We start from the raw sequence: 13,695 nt of genomic DNA on the forward strand, positions 1-13,695 counted from the left end.
TGGGCGGAGCACTGCGGCGGCAGAGTCACCGCCCTGCGTGGTCACGTGCGTTCGCGGAGGAGTTGGCGCGGGAGGCGGCTCTGGAGAAGCAGAAGGACACCGAGGCGTCAGGTTGGGGTGTATATCGCTGAGCCGGAGAGACTGTCAGGGAAGGGAAAGCCCCGGAGCGGGGTACTGACTGAGTCAGGGAACGACCTAGGACAGCGCATGAGGGACGCCAGCGCACCACACACCGGCCACAGGCCTGCAGCAGGCCTGCGCCAGTCAGGGGCCCGCACACAAACTTAGAAGCCTTGAGACAAGGACAGAAACCGAAAGGCTTGACCGACCGAGACCACAAAAGACATTTGAATACTGAGAAAGTGTGAAACACAAAGGTGGAGACTAACGTGAGAGATTTCGGATACGCTAATCAGACAGGTTCGTTCAACCAATGTTTGTTGAACATCTATATTATTCTGGGCATCAACATTCTAGTGGGAGATGATAGATAAGAAAGAAAGAAAAGAGGTAAAAAAAAAATACTCAAGTTGTAATAAGTACTATGAAGAAATATAAAGCAGGGTAAAGGGTTAGAAGGTAATGGAGAAAGACATTGAGATTCAGGGACTGAGGCCCAGATAGGTACAGACTGACAGAAGCTTAGGACATACTGAAACAAATGCAAGGATGGAAACGCTAAAACCCAAACAAGATGTAGAGAAAACGAGACAAACAAACTGAAGCCTTGGAAGTACTCACAAGCACCAGAGGCTGAAAAATAAATATCAGAATCCTAAAGCAAGTGAAAACCAAGAATAGCTAAGACAATGAAACAAATGATGCAGCCACTGCTTCAGAGCCATTTCCCAGGCCATCTGTGGAGAGGGAGGGAGTAAGGATGTAAGATCCTGCATCCCAGTTGTCCAACACTAATCTTGAAAGCCTTCAACTCATGACTTCTACACATCAGCAAATTTCAATTAGTCTCAAAAGTGAATAGGCAAACTCTTTAAAAACCTTGTAGGGAAGTAAATATATGGCACATGAGATAAGAAATGAAGTGCCAGAGGGGCGCCTGGATGGCTCCATTGGTTGAGTGACCAGCTCAGGTCATGATCTCTCTGTTTTTGAGTTCTAGCCCCGCATTGGGCTCGCTGCTGTCAGCACAGAGCCCACTTGGAATCCTCTGTCCCCCTTTCTCTCTGCCCCTCCCCTGTTCGCTCTCTCTCTCTCTCTCTCAAAAATAAACATTAAGAAAGAAAGAAAGTGCTGGAGCCAAAACTTACTCCTTGAAACATACTTAGTCCACTAAGCAGAACCCAGTTTTAGAATACACCTCACTTTTATTCTTTATTAAGAAAAGATTGTATCTTTTAAAGAACAGGCCAGTACGGGCTCCTGGGTAGCTCAGTCGGTTAAGCAGCTGACTCTTGATTTCAGCTCATGTCGTGATCTCACTGTTGTGAGATCAAGCCCTGCATTAGGCTCTGTGCTGATGGCAAAGAGCCTGCTTGGGATTCTCTCCCTCTCTCTCTCTCTCCGTGCCTCCCACTGTCTCTCTCTCGCTCACTCTCAAAATAAACTTAAAAAAATAAGAATAAATAATTAATTAACATTAAAAAATATTATTTAAAGAACAGGCCAAGATAAATGGAGTGTACTGTGAAATGAAAACCGTAGTAACTGAAGTAAAATTCAATAGTGCAGTAAAAAGCAGATTTGACAATGCAAAAGAACAAATCATCAATACAGAAGATAAATGTGAGAAAAATTCAAAGTGATGGAATTCTTTAAGAAAAATTGAGTAGGAGAACATCAAGCTATAGGCATTGCTCAAGAGAAGACAGAGAAAATCAATTACAGGCAATAATTTAAATTATAATAAAACTTTCCTTAGTTCTGAAAACATCTGAGGTGCAGGTGGAAAACTGAGGGAATTCCCTGGGATCCAGAAAAATTAAGCATAAATCAACTTCAAGATGTAATCTGGAAAAATTTGTAAATCTCAGCGATAAAGAACAAATACAGTCTCCAATAAGGAAAAAAAATTATTTATTAAAAAAAAAACACTTGTTGGGGTGCCTGGGTGGCTTAGTCAGTTAAGTGTCCAACTCTTGATTTCAGCTCAGGTCATTATCTCATGGTTCATGGGGTTGAGCCCCAAGTCAGGCTCCATGGTGACAGTGTGGAGCCTGCTTGGGATTCTCTCTCCCTCTCCCTCTGTTTCTCTCCTGTTCGCCTGCCCTCGCTCTTTGTCAAAATAAATAAATAAACATTAAAAAAAAAAAACACTTGTTTTTTTTTTCAGATTCCTCCTTTGTAATAATCAAATGCAAAAGGAAGATGGAAAAGATTGACAGCACTCTGAGGAGGTAAATTGTAACCTTCCTTGGATGGTTTTATTCCCTCCAATCCTGAGTTCCTCCCAGCTCCTAAACCATTACTCAGAATCTCTTTCCTGAACGCCAGGTCAGCTTGTCTATCTACCCAACCTATACCTACCTACACAACCTATACCTACGTACACAACCTATGCAACCTACATAACACTATATGACATCCCCACAGATGCTTCACCTCCACATGTCCAAATTGCTGATAGCTAGAGCAGGAGTTCTGCACTCAGAGTGCTAGAGGGTTTCAGTTTTGCTGCTCCACTTACTACCTGCATGACCTTGGCCTCAGTTTCCTCACTCTTGAAGTGAAGATCATAATAGTACCTACCTCATAAGTGTGTTTTTTGTACAGAATAAGACAACATATGTAAAGAGCCTGGCACATAGCAAGTACTCAATAAATGTTATCTTTTATTATTATCTACTCCACCCAAACCTGTTCCTCCTCTTGTATCTGTGGATAGCATCACCACCTGGATACTCAAACTGGAATTACCAACTCCTTACCATTTTCCCTTGTTGCCAACTCTCACCTCCCCCACTCCCTGCATTGAACCAGTCACAAACTCCTGTAAATTCTGTTTCTTTAACATTTCTGAAATCCTGGGGCACCTGGCTGGCTCAGTTGGTGAAACATGAGCCCCATTTTGGGCATAAGGTTTACTTAAAAATAAAATCTTTAAAAAATTTTTTAATGATAGTTCTAAAATCCTTGTTACTCGAAGTATGGTGTCCAAACGAGCAGTGTCAGCATTGTGTGGGAGTTTGTTAGGAATGTGGCATCTCAGGCCCTCACCCAGACATACTGAATCCAGATCTGTATTTTAACAAGATCCCCAGGTGGTTTGTGTGCATATTAAAGTTTGAAAAGCACTATTTATTTTTTATTGAGGTATAATCAACATATGACATTACATTACTTTCAGATGTACAATATAATGATTCAATATGTGTAAATATTGTGAAATGATCACCATAAGTCTAGCTAGCATCCGCCAATCACACAGAGTTATACAGTTTTGAAAAGCACTGTTTTAAACATATCTACTTCATCCCCACTGCCATTCTGCTACTGATCAACTCTCTCACCTAGAGGACCACAGTAACCTTAATCCTTCTGCTTTCAGTGTAGCCCATCTCCAGTTGCTTCTCCTTGTACCCAGATCAATCTTCCCATAACAAATTTGACCATGTCTTTTCCCTTCTTAAAGCAATTCAGGGGCTCCCTATGGCACTCTCTTGTCTTCTATTCATACCACATACCTATCTCTCGCCCTGTGACATGTTCTCTCTTCACTCTTCCAGCATTGGTGGACATTTTAAAGCCACCACACTATCATGGCCACTAATTTTTTTCCAGAGAACTTCTCTCGCTTGGTTCCATGGGTGCTAAATAACCTTATGATTAGAGTTTGGCTTCACTTGTGGTTTTCAGCAGGGAAAGTTCACTAACCAGAGGACAGCCCTGTTCAGGTCCTTTGGCAATTACTATTTATCCTAAGATGGGAATTACATATACATCAGTCTCTGCTGAGTCAAGTTAGCATGAGTCAGGCCCAAAGGGAACAACCATCTAGCTACACTGACAGCAACAAATATTTGGAAACACAAAGCAGAGAACTAGGTTCTGGAACACTATGAGACCATGTGAAACCACTATCTAAGCATAAAACCCTGCTTAGATGGGCAACTGGCCACCTGGATGTCTTCCTTATTATCCTTCTAGAGTGGTGACAGTTCATAGATCTGTAAAATCTTCGAAAACAATGGACATCTTCTGTTTTTGCCTGCCCATCATTAAGTCCTCCTTCTGGAAGCAATAACCCAATTTTTCTTTGGCAAACTGACTGTTGTATGTTCTTAAGTGGTTTGGAGCACTGGCCCCACCCCCATGTCATAAGTAAGCATGTGACCCAGTCAGTGTCACAGACACTGGTTCAAAGGATGGGCATGTTACCTGATACAGGCCAATGAAACTTGGCCCAGACTTTTATAGGAACAATCAGAAAAAGAGTGCTCCCTTTCTGCTGGGGTTCTAGGGGAGTGAGTATGAGTTGGGGCAAAACATGCCATGATGTGAGAAATGCCCTCTGAGAATGAAGGCAGGATAGGGAAAGCAGAGTCCAGATATAGAGACAATTTCCTGATGACACATTTTGAGGCCGAAATCAGCTGAATCTGGACTTTACAGGTTCATGAGCCAATATATTCTCTTTTTTAGTAAAGTCAGTTTGAGGTAGGTTTCTGTCTCTTGAAACTACAAGAGTTTCTGACTAATACACTACCCAACTAACTCCCTTTTCTGCAAAAATTGCTCAGAATTGTATAATAAGCCACCAAGACATGAATCAGAAACTCATGAATGATTAAATGAGGGAAAAGAACTGGCAATAAGCCTTGAAACTAGCTAAAGATAGAGAGATAACTGAATAAAAACACCACTCAGTAGAGACTGTTTGATGCTGATAAGTTGAAATGATTGTTGTTGCTATGGTAACAAACAAAAAGCAAAAGAAAAAAGTGAGAAAAAGGATTTTTTTAAATTGGATTTTTAACCTTAGATTAATGCAGTGAAAAACCAGAAAGGAAGAAAGAGGGCAGAAAAAGCCAGGCATTAAGTCTTTGTTTTACATAAAATGAAGACAAAAGTTATTTTTAAAAATAGTATAATTTCATATGTTTTTTCATTGTAGGAAGCTTTATGTCTATTGTATAAACTATTACAAGAGAAAAAAGGGAAAATGTAATTCACGCAGCAAAAATCAAGAGCCTTGTACCAAGAAGTGTACCAGACACTTTGTCACGTTGTAAATGGAAAAGAAACAGCAAGGAATCATAAAAAATGACATCAAGGCAAAGAAAAGAAAAGAAAAATTAAATTATTGGGACTACACCAATAAAAAGCTTTTGCACAGCGAAGGAAACTATCAATAAAACGAAAAGGCATCCTACCTAGTGGGAGAAGATATTTACAAATGATATATCCAATAAGGAGTTAATATCCAAAATATAAGAACTTATATAACTCAACATCAATATAATAATAGTAATAATAATAATAATAATAATCTGATTTAAAAATGGGCAGAGGACGTGAACAAACACTTTTCTAAAGAAGACATACAGATGGCCAACAGACACATGAAAAGATACTCAACATCACTAATCATCAGGGAAATGCAAATCAAAACTACAATAAGATAATTACCTTACACCCATCAGAATGGCTAAAATAAAGAACACAAGAAATAACAAGCATTGCCAGGGATGTAGAGAAAAAGGAAACTTTGTTGGGAATGCAAATTGGTGCAGCAATGATGGAAACAGTATAGAGGTTCTTCAAAAAATTAAAAAGAGGTGTGCCTACCTGGCTCAGTTGGTACGGCATGTGACTCCTGACCTTGAGGTTATGGGTTTGAGCCCCATGTTGTGTATAGAGATCACTTAAAAATAAAATCTTGGGCCACCTGTGTGGCTCAGTCAGTTAAGCATCCGACTCTTGATTTTGGCTTAGGTTATGATCTCGTGTTTCATGGGTTCAAGCCCTGCATTGGGCTCTGTGCTGACAGCATTGGAGCCTGGTTAGGATTCTCTGTCTCCCTCTCTCTGTCCCTCCCCTGCTTGCATAAATGCTCTCCCTCTCTCTCTCTCAAAAATAAATAAACATTTAAAAGTAGTAAAAATAAAATCTTAAGTAGCACCGGGTGACTCAGTCAGTTGAGTGTCCAACTCTTGATGTTGTCTCAGGTCACAATCCCAAGGTTGTGGGATCGAGCCCTGCATTGGGCTCTGTGCTGAGTATGGAGCCTGCTTAAGACTCTTTCTCTCTCTCTCTCTCTCTTTCTCTCTCTCTCTCTCTCTCCCTCTCGCCCTCTCCCCCACTCATACACACACACTCTCTCTAAAAAATTAAAAATTAAAAAAATCAATAAAATCAATAAATAAAATCTTTTTAAAAATAAAGAGAGGGTGCCTGGGTGGCTCAGTCAGTTAAGCGTCCGACTTTGGCTCAGGTCATGATTTCATGGTTTGTGGGTTCGAGCCCTGTGTCTGTGCTGACAGCTCAGAGCCTGGGGCTGCTTCAGATTCTGTGTCTTGCTCTCTCTCTGCCCCTCTCCTGCTCATGCTGTCTCTCAAAAATAAGTAAACATTGGGTGCCTGGGTGGCTCAGTCGGTTAAGCGTCTGACTTCGCCTCAGGTCACGATCTCGCGGTCCGCGGGTTCGAGCCCCGCGTCGGGCTCTGGGCTGATGGCTCAGAGCCTGGAGCCTGCTTCCGATTCTGTGTTTCCCTCTCTCTCTGCCCCTCCCCCGTTCATGCTGTGTTTCTCTCTGTCTCAAAAATAAATAAACGTTAAAAAAATTAAAAAAAAATAAGTAAACATTAAAAAAAATTTTTAATTAAAAAGAGAATTACCATATAGTTCAGTAATTCCACTACTGAGTATTTACCCAAAGAAAATGAAAACACTAATTTGAAAAGATACATGCACTCCTCTGTTTATTGCAGCATTATTTGCAATAACTAAGATATGGAACCTGAGTGTCCTTCCACAGATGAATGATTAAAAAAGATGTGGTATATATACAATGGAATATTCAGCCATAAAAATGAAAGAAAATTTATCATTTGTAGCAACATGATAGACCTAGAGGATATAATGCTAAGTGAAGTAAGTCAGTCACTCACATGTGGAATTTAAGAACCAAAACAAATGAAAGAAGAAAGAAGAAAAGAGGCCAAAAAACAGACTCTTAAATACGGAGAATGAACTGTTGGTTACCAGAGGGGAGGGGGTTGGGGGAATGAGTGAGGTAGATACAGGGGATTAACAGTACATTTATCTTATTGAGCACTGAGAACTGTATAGAATTATTGAATAATTATATTGTACACCTGAAACTAATATAACTGTTAATTTTACTTGAATAAAAAAATTCTTTTAATTAAAAAAATTTTTTTAATGTTTATTTTTTGAGAGAGAGACAGAGTGTAAGTGAGGAAGGGGAAGAAAGAGAGGGAGACACAGAATCTGAAGCCGGCTCCAGGCACTGAGCTGTCAGCACAGAACCTGATGTGGGACCTGAACTCATGAACCATGAGATCATGACCTGAGCCGAAGTCAGACAATTAACTGACTGAACCACCTAGGTGCCCCCAAAAGTTTTTAATTTTTTAAATCACTAAAGACAGAATTTTACCACAGAATGAAAAGAAAAAAAAAATCAAAACACCAGAATATTAGATGATGGAAGTTAGACTAGTAACGAATAAGGCAAATGTAAATAAATAGGAAAAATGTAAATAGGAAAATCTCAGATCAGATCAAAAGACAAACTCTGAATATGTACTGTTGTTAAAAAAACAAGGTGCCAAAAAATGCATATAGTATAAAAAGGCATTGTGAAACCAAATGTACCAAAAAATTGCAATGTAAAATAGGAAACAAAAGTCTTTAGAAATATACGTAATAGAAACTCAGTTATAGTGAACTATATTACACACCATTATCAGACTATGATATATAAAATAAAAATAAATATGAATTCAACAACAGAATTAATAAGTCATAAAAAATACAGGTTGAATTCTACACCTGCATGAAATACAAAAAAGTATCCTACACTGGGCCACAAGAGGTTTTATAAATTCAAATAAGCAAATATTGTTCAGGTCAATCCTGAACAAATCCTCTGATCACAGCACAACTTAAATTTCAAAATCCCCAACCAGTGGGAAATTAACAAACCTTCTACTAAATAATGTTTCAGTGAGGGAAGAAATATGATCACAGTCACAGGGTCAAGAAAATTATGAAAATAAGATGGCTACTACTGAAATCTTGGAGGGCAGTCTCTTTAATATTAGGCTGAAGGCTGGGCTGGCCATTGGCAGCACTATTATATAACATCACTCTGGCCCAAATAGAGCAGCTATTTTTCATCTCCTTTTCCTTAAATTTCAGTGTCCTCTGCTTGCCAGATAGAAGCTTTAAGCTGTAGGTTCAGAAAACTTTGAATCAAACAGAGCCAGGATTAGGTTTGTGAGTTACTTAGGGTGCCATATTTAAGGAGGTAATCAGTCCCAAGGTCAACAGCAGCATCTGAGAGAGGGCACCTCCTTAAGTGTTGCATCTTGGGTGTCTCAATTGCCTCACCCCAGACCTGGCCCTACCAACCCAAATTGGTATAAACATTAAGGACTCGTACTTTCTCACCTAACAGGAATCCCACAGGTAAGATTCTTGCTTCTCTTCTCTGCCCTTTTCTAGTCTCTGCCCAATTCTGTGCATTGGCATCATCCTCAGGCAGACAGGGAGATGGCTGTAGCATTTCCAGACTGCATAAGGTGCTACACTATTCAAGGGCAGGAAGGAATTGTGTCTTTGGAGTCTCCTTCTTATGAGTGAGGAAACCACCTAGCCACTCAGCGGGCTTCTGCTCATGCCTCATTGACAGGTGGGGTCATGTGTCTGCCACACCTAATCATCATCAAGAAGAAAGAGGCCATGAGTGCCTTAGGCCAATCAAGGTTTACCCTTGGAACCTAGGAGAAGGTGACTCTTCCCTAGTCATATGGGGAATGGTAGACACCCAATCAAATCAGGGCGGCAGCACTCAGAAAGAAAGAGGAGGGCACCTGGGTAGCTGAATTGGTTAAGCATCTGGCAGCTCTTGATTTCTTCACTGGGGTCATGATGACAGTTTGTGGGATCGAGCCTTGCAACAGGCTCTGTGTTCACGACACTGAGCCTCTTTGGGATTCTCTTTCTCCCACATCTCTCTGCCCCTCCCCTGCTCCTAAGTACGAGCACACTCTTTCTCTCTTTCTCAAAATAAATAAAAAATAAATTTAAAAAAAGATAAAAAACAGAAGGAATAGATAGGCCACCAAAAGGGCTGTCCCATTGCTCTCACATGACATATTCCTCCCAGTCTTCACCCAAGTCTCCCTGTCTAGCTCAAATCACATACATCAGTTCTATGTTCAATCCTACAGCCCCTCATTACAAATCTCTCCTTGAACTTCCCACCTGCCCACTATGTCTTTCCAGCTCACTCAAAAGCTTTCTCAGTTCCCCAAGCCAAAAGTAAACACCTTCTTCAACCTCATTCTTTTTTTTTTTTTTATGAGAGAGAGAGACAGAGCACAAGTGGGGGAGGGTCAAAGAGAGAAGGAGACACAGAATCCAAAGTAGGCTCCAGGCTCTGAGCAAGCTGTCAGCACAGAGCCCGATGTGGGGCTTGAACCCACGAACCATGAGATCATGACCTGAGCCAAAGTCGGACTCTCAACCAACTGAGCCACCCAGGTGCTCCTCAACCTCATTCTTTACCACCCCTAACATCCAACTGATACCCAAATCCTCCTCATTGGACTGCCTAAATATTGCTTGTTTTTTTAAAACAAACTTTATTTTTTAGATTTACAGAAAAATTGCAAAGATAGTACAGAGTTCCCAATACCCCACACTGAGTTTCTCCTATTAGTAACTTCTTGTATTGGTATGGTACATTTGGTACAATTAATGAACTAGTATTGATACACTGTTATTAACTAAAGTCCATAGTGTATTAAGATATCCTTAATTTTTACCTAAGGTCTTTTTTCTGTTCCAGGATCTCACATTACATTTATTCATTGTGTAGTTGTGATGGTTTCTCAGACTTTCCATGTTTTTGATGACCTTGACAGTTTTGAGGAGGCCAAGTATTTTGTAGACTATCCCGCAACTGGGATTTGCCTAATGGTTTTCTTATCATACCTCTGGCTATGTGCATTTTGGGGAGGAAGACAAGAGTTAAAGTGCCAATTTCATCACAATATCAAGGCTATATGCTACCAACATGACATCACTGTTGGTGTTTACTTTGATCACCTGGCTGAGTTAGTGTTTGTCAGATTTCTCCCCTATAAAGTGATTATTTTTTCTCCCTTTCCCAGACTGTGCACTGGAAAGAAGTCACTATGCCCAGCTAATACTTAAGGAGTGGGGAGTTATGCTTCATCTCCTTGTAGATGGAATTTTTCTGCATGGGAGAGTCATCTCAACATTCTTTGACTTTTATAATTTGAAATAATTTCAAACTTAGAAGTTACAAGAACAGTATAAGAATTTCCATATCCCCAGGGTGCCTGGGTAGCTCAGTTGGTTAAGTGTCCAACTTTGGCTCAGGTCATGATTTCACAGTTCATGAGTTTGAGCCCTGCATCAGGCTCTGTGATGACACCTCAGAGCCTGGAGCCTGCTTCCCAATTCTGTGTCTCCCTCTCTCTATGCACATCCCCCACTCACACTCTGACTCTCTCTCTCAAAAACAAATAAACGTTAAAAAAAAAAAAAAGAACTTCCATATCCCTTTTTTTCTCCTCTCTCCATATATATATATATATATATATATATATATATATATATATATATAACTTATGCATATAATAATATATGTATATATTAATATAGAGATATAATTATACTTTAAACATTATATATAATTATTGCCATAGTTCTTTCATGGACCATTTGAGAGACAGTTAAAGAGTTGATGACCTCATCATCCCTAAATGCCTCTGAGTGTATTTCCCCAAATAAGAAAGCTCCTACATAGCCACAGTACAATCATCTGAATCAGGAACTCAACGCCAATACAGGCATCCAGTCCTGACTCTATTCAGATTGTACCAATGGCTGCACAACATCTCTTATTTTTCTGGTCTAAGATTCAATCCAGGATCATAAGTTGCGTTTAGTTGTTATGCCTTTTTTGTTTTCAGTATATAACAGTTCCTTGGTCTTTCTCTACCATTCATGACCATGTGTTTTGTTTTGTTTGTATGTTTAGGGAATATTTTTTAATTTTTTAATCTTTTAACATACAGCAAAATTGACTTTTAAAATATATAGCTCTATGGATTTTTAAACATATATAGATTTGTGTATCTACCACCACCATAAAGCTATGGAACCCTTCCTAATAAACTCACTTGTGCTATCCCTTTATAGTGAAACTCCCCCTTCCCTAACCCTCACAACCTATTGATCTATTTTCCTTCACTGTAGTTTCATCTTTTTGAGAATGCCATTTAAATGGAATCATAAAATATGTAACCTTTTCCAAATGATTTCTTTCATTTGGCATAATGCCTTTGAAATTCATCTAAATTGCTGTATCAATAGTTTGTTCATTTTGTAGTATTCCATGCCACTGTGTAGATGTACCACTGCTTATTTATCTGCTCACCAGTTGAAGGACATTTTTTCCCCTAGTTTTGTGTGATTATGAATAGAGCTACTATAAATACTTGTATATAGGTTTTTGTGTGAATATAAGTTTTCACTTCCCTGGAGTAAATGCACAACAGCAGAATTGCTGTGTTGTATGGTAAGTGTATATTTAACTTTATAAGAAACTGCATTCAAGAAATTGTTTTCCAGAATGACCATGTTTTACATTCCCACCAGCAATATATGAGAGTGCTAGTAACTATATTCTTGCCAGTACATGATATAGTCAATATTTTTTATTTTGCCTATTTTAATAGGTATATAGTAGTATATTTTATGTTTTATTCTGTAAGTTTTATAGTTTTACATTTCACATTTAGATCTATGGTCCATTTTGAGTTAAGTTTGGCATAATGTGTGAGGCTTATATTGAAGTTTTTTTGTTTGTGTTGTTTTTTGGGTTTGTTTGTTTTGCCTATGGAGGTTCAATTTTTCCAATACCATTGTGGAAAGGACTGTCCTTTTTCCACTAAATTGCCTTTGCAGCTTTGTCAAAAATCAATTGGCAAAAGGTAACACTAAAGAAGATAGCAGAGCAGGGAGTTTCAGGATTCCATCTATTTACAGAAACAATTAAAGTGGCAGAACTGCCTGAAGCAACTATTTTGGAACTGGAGTCTAACAGAATGTTTGCAGTAAAAAGGAGAGAGGTTGACAAGGAGGCTGGTAAATTTCAATTTAAGTTTTTCACGTGATAGCAGATGTCATGCCAATCCCTCATCCTGGTAGCAGGCAGCTGCAGGGACTGAGTCTGTATAACTGGCAATCTTTTGGACCCAAGGTGATCAACAACCACATAGTCCCCCAAAAACTGTGATTGTGGGTTTTGATTGCTAATTGCTGCTTTTGATTGCTGACAGGAGCTCAGAGGTTGGCCATGTTTCAACCCCCACAGGCTGCCAACTGTGAGAGTATTTAAAGAGATAGGACCTACTTGGGGCGCCTGGGTGGTTCAGTTTGTTATGCATTTGACTTTTGATTTTGGCTCAGGTCATGATCTCATGGTTTGTGAGATTGAGCCCTGCATCTGGCTCTGTACTGACAGCACGGTTTCTCTCTCTCCCTCTCTCTGCTTCTCCCCCGCTCGCATGTGCGTGCTCTCACAAAAATAAATAAATGAACATTAAAAAAAAAGAGAGAGAGAAATGGGACCTATTTACTTTTCCTCTTTTAGGAGCAAGACATTTATTGAAATTTCATCATATTATTAGCTGACCTTAGAAACAATGAAAGAGAAACATCAGTGAATACCACAAGGAATACACACTTTACAAAAATAGTTTGGAAAAGTCATAAAAGGATGGCTCCAGTCATCAGCTAGAAAAACCAAAAAACTCTAAAGAGTAAGAGAATTAGATCTCCAGAATTACCACCAAACAGTACTCAGAATGACCAGTTCTGGATAAAAAGTTACAAAACATACAAAGAAACAGGAAAATGGCTCATTCACAGGAAAAAAGTAATTTGACAGAAATCATCCCAAAGGAAGTCCAAACATTGGAATTATAAGTCAAAGATTTTAATATTAAATTAAATTAAATATAAAAAGAGAGAAAGTATGAGCAGGGGAGAGGGCAGAGGGAGAGAGAGAATCTTAAGCAGGCTCCATGCTCAGTGTGTAGCCTGGAAGGATGCCATCCATGACCCTGTGATCATGACTTAAGCCAAAACCAAGAGTCAGATGCTCAACTGACTGAGCCACCCAGATGCCCCTAAGTCCAAGATTTTATTAAAAAAAATTTTTTTAATGTTTATTTCTTTCTGGGAGAGAGAGAAAATGCACCAGTGGGGGAGGGGCAGAGAGAGAGGTGGACAGAGGATCTGAAGCAGGCTCCACGCTGACAGCAGAGAGCCAGATACAGGGCTCAAACTCAGGAACTGTGAGGTCATGAACTAAGTTGGATGCTTAATCGACTGAGCCACCCAGGAACCCCTAAGTCAAAGATTTTAAATCAGCTGTCTTAAATATGTTCAATGAGCTAAAGGGAACCATGGAAAAGAACAAAAGGAAATTGGGAAAATTACATCTGAACAA

Source organism: Panthera onca, chromosome D3 (genome assembly GCF_046562875.1).
Source record: "Panthera onca isolate mPanOnc1 chromosome D3, mPanOnc1 haplotype 2, whole genome shotgun sequence".
NCBI classification, from domain to species: Eukaryota; Metazoa; Chordata; class Mammalia; order Carnivora; family Felidae; genus Panthera; species Panthera onca.